Consider the following 4,609-nt stretch of genomic DNA (forward strand, 5'->3'; position numbering starts at 1 on the left):
AAATGTGGCCGAGATCTATCTAGCAAGTGGGTGGGTCAAGCCACCTGACCCATGTAAGAACACAACCCGTTGTCCGGCCTAGCCCAGAGGTTCATGGGCTGTGTTTGAGTGTAAGTTTTAGGGCTGCTAAATGCTCATTGGGCCTGGCCTTAAATATACCCAAAGACATGGTTAGCCCAGCTAAGACTAATGGGCTGACACTTGGCTAGTGGAATGAACTACATTTAGACCTGGATATCTAGGTCCCATTTGGACAACTCAATTTTTGAAAAAAAAATATATATTAGCATTTTAATATATTATCTACTTATATTTAGATGTAGATATAATGCATTCAAATTCATATGCAATGTAGGCTGTTTGGTAATCCCACTTAAGATTATAATTCAAAGTTAGTTTTAAATTATTTTCTTGTTTGATTATCAATTATTTATATAAGTTATTATAGTAAGATCATCACAGTATATTGATGGGATCATCTATGGGCACTTTTGTTTGCTTGTCCCTCCACTATTTATTGGATGGTTGAGATCATAAGATCAGAAATCAATGATTAGTTGAAATTGGAGACGAATTGTGTGATTGAGTCAATATTGATACGATAAATAATTATAATTAACCAATGTCAATGATGCATGGTTTGAACATGTCGAAATTTGAGATGAGATGTTAGATTGGGTAAAATTGATGATCAATGGTCAAGAACTATCTATCGGATTGATGTTGAAGTCCAACAGTATGATTCAAATGATCTTGAAGACCGATAGCCTAATTAGATCAACCTTAAAAGATAAATGGTCTAACTAGACCAATATTGAAGATCGACCGTCTAATTGGTGGAAATTGGGTATGAATGGTTTGATTGGGTTGAAGCTCAATATATATGGTCAACATTGAAGAACAATGGCTAACATGGGTTGATATGAAAGATGAATAGTTCGATTGGACCAAAATTGGATATGAATGGCTTGATTCAGCCAACAAGGGTGATTAACGGACTGACTGGACCAATATTGAAGAGTAACTATAGGATTGGGCTGATAGTGAAGATGAACTGTCTGATTGGATTGATATCCAAAGTTAAATGATCTTATTAGAATGATATTGAAGATCAATGGTTTAATTAGATCAAAATTGAAAATCAATGGTTCAATTTGACTAATTAATATGAAAGATCAATGGTCTGATTTGTCTGAAATTGGATATGAATGGTCCGATTGGGCCAATTATTCTTTATCAATGGTGTGATTGGACTGATAATGAAGATAGACAATTTGATTGGACTAATTTCAAAGTCAATGGGTTCGATGGAAAGATATTGAAGACCAACTATCATCTTGGGCTAAAATTGTAGATCAACTGTCAAATTAGATTAATATTAAAACATTTATCTTTGATATCAGTCCAATCATATAGTCAATCTTTAATATCTATCTAACTGGACCATTGTTCTCCAATATCAAAACAATTACACTATTCATCTCTGGTATTATTTAATATTTAAAAATACAAATAATCTACATAAAAAATTACAAAATATGCCCTTGTTAAGTTTCAACAACCTAAGATATCCTTTGATAAACTGAAAAATAAATTCTGAAAATCAATTTAAGTGCTGTTTTTAGAAATACTTTTAAAAATATTTTAATCAAAAGTGAAAAGTAATTTTACGCATTACCAATTAAGTGAAGGTAGGAGAGCTGAATAAAAAAGACCTATACTTTTAGTGAAAATTAATTTAAGCACTTTATAAGCTAAAATTGCCAAGTGATTTGAATAAATGAGAATCATTAAAAAATAATAATAGTAAAAATCTAATAATAGTAATAAATGCTGAAAATATGTTTTATTAAGGTGTCCTTTGATAAATTGAAAAATAAGCTCTGAAAATTAAGCAATGAAAACTCAAAAGTATTGAATTTTAGCACTTGCTAGTATTAAAAAAAATTATTTAGTAATTTGTTTGAAAAAAGTATTGATATTTGAAAATTAAGCACTTTTACGATAAAATGTGTGAGAATCGACAATTTATCATATTTTCCCATATTGTCTTAATTTTTATCCCTAATGTGGGCTCCATATGTGTCATTCATCATGTAGTGGCTCACCTTTGGTATGTGTCATTCTTCATGTGGGCCCACCTTTGATGTTAATTGTCCATCACGTGGGTCTCACCTTTGATGTGGGTTGTTAATCATGTGGGTCCCACTTGATGTCAATAGTCCATCATGCAGGGGCCACGCTTTGATGTGGGTCATCTATCATTGGGGGCCCACCCTTGATGTGAACCATGCATTATGTGGGCCCACCTTCAATCTCCACCATCCATCATGTGGGTCCCACCTTTGATATGGATTGCTTATCATGTGGGCCTCACCTTCAAGACAGGAGAAAGAACAACTCCTTTTGAAAAAAGAAGAAGGGCAAAATCATCATTTTATAGACCATTCATCATGTGGGCCCCCACCTTCAATATGGATTGCTTATCATGTGGGCCTCACCTTCAAGACAGGAGAAAGAACACCTCCTTTTGAAAAAAAGAAGGGCAAAATTATCATTTTAAAGTTATTTTAGGGATGTTATAGTCAAAAGGAGAATTTTTTTTAATGCACCACCACTTACATCATTAGAACTTCAACATTAAGTTTTGAGAGGGGATCTAAACAAAAAAAACCTACATTTTCAATAAAAATTAATTTAAACACTTAAAATTTTAGATTTGTCAAATGGTTGAATGGTTTAAAATCATTAAAAATATCAAATTCCAATGATAAGTGCTGAAATTAAATTTTATCAAATTTCTATTTTTTTTTAAAAAAAATTTAAAAAGAAATTTCCTTCATTTTTTGTTTCGCTCAAAATTTCAGAACAACCCTGGTTCTCTTCAATCTAAAAATTCAGATCTAGACAATTGTACCCCCATCAGCCATAAGCAACCGAAACATGGAGGTGATGGCAATTGGGTTAGGCTCCAATATTAGTTTAACACCATTTTAAAATTGCAGCGACTTTTGAAATGAACACATGGTTCCTTTGAACAAGAGCAAGAAAATAATATTAAACAATTCATTTTCCTTTGGAATTTGGACCATTCACTGCTTTACCATTAATCATTCATTTGATAACCATTAATCAGATGGTTATGATTTCTTGAACATTGTAATTTGAAAGATGTGCAATATCCAAAATGGGACCCATAACCAGGATGATCAAGATACCTGTGCATTCTACAGTCCAAGTGCCACATATGAGGAGGATAAGTCACCACCATTTTAAAAGGTGTAAAACGGTTACATGCATGAGATTTCTGCATGAAAATTTCCAGGATTATATAAATAAGGCCAGTTCACTCATTAGGAGGGCCATAAGAAAACGGACGTTGGGGAGAGAAAGCACCTAAGGTTTATATTCGCTGTATACACGGAGCCTTCCTACTAGGTGGATCCACCTTGGCTACAGGCAAGTGGCATGGTAACATTGATCCCTACCATAGATGGCCTAAATATCTTACACGTGTGATAAGTTTCCACGTGTGCATAGATACTTGTTAAGCCTCATTGCCTTCCAACCCCGGTAGGACAATAAGCCGTCCGACCAGAGCTTCAGTAGGGCCCACTGTGATGTACTATCTATTTATCCAAGCCGTCTATCCATTTTAGATCATTTTAAGTTATAAGCCCAAAAATGAAGCAGATCCAATGCTCTACTCAAGTATACTGTACTAAAGATTAGTCATGTATTTAATACTTTGTGCATTTAATGTAACCCAAACTCACTATTTGATATTGCCCGCTTGAAAGTTGAACTGCTTCATTTTTGGGCTCATATCGTAGACTGATCTGAGAAAATAAACAGATACACCATGGTGGGCTGCTCGGACAGCTTATTTTCCAACATGGGAGAATGGCTTGGTTTACTAAATCATCATTCTTAATGAAATTTTGGAAAATAACAATCTAAGAAAAAAAATATTAATGGAACAATGAGTTAACCAATGTAGGATTATACTCTGATATAAAATAAAAAATAAAAAAGTGTAGGGAATTTAGGAAGATGAAAGAAAAATTAAGCTTATTTAGGTCCCAAGTGGGAGACTGCAGTCTTTATCCTAGTACATAAAAAGAGCTCACACACAACTAGTTATATATCCAAGTAGGCGTAGGGCCCATTGTGGTATTTGCATGACATCTGGCTCATCCAGCAAAGTTGGCTACTGTGAAAATGGGATGCCCCAAATATTTTTGGGGTGTTGGATTTTTGAGATTAATAAAATTTTTGCTTCTCTCTCTCTCAAAAAAAAAAAAAAAGGAAAAAAAAAACCCCAAAATCTGGTTGATCCAATCATGAAAATGAAATTACCCATGCAAACGTAGAGTTTTTTGAGAGGTTATTCACAGTTTTCTAATGGTGTACCTCACCTAATAACTAGATCAACCTCATATTTAGAGCATCCCATTTTTATGATGGGACGGCCTCGCTGAACATAAGAAATGCCATACACAAATTTAGTTGGACGTATAACTTATTGTGTCTAAGTATTTCTCTGTATAACTAATGTCGAGCTGGGGCTGAGTTTATATACAGAAATGCTCACCTGCGAACCAGTTCA

This window comes from Magnolia sinica, chromosome 15 (assembly GCF_029962835.1).
Source record: "Magnolia sinica isolate HGM2019 chromosome 15, MsV1, whole genome shotgun sequence".
Classification (NCBI taxonomy): domain Eukaryota; kingdom Viridiplantae; phylum Streptophyta; class Magnoliopsida; order Magnoliales; family Magnoliaceae; genus Magnolia; species Magnolia sinica.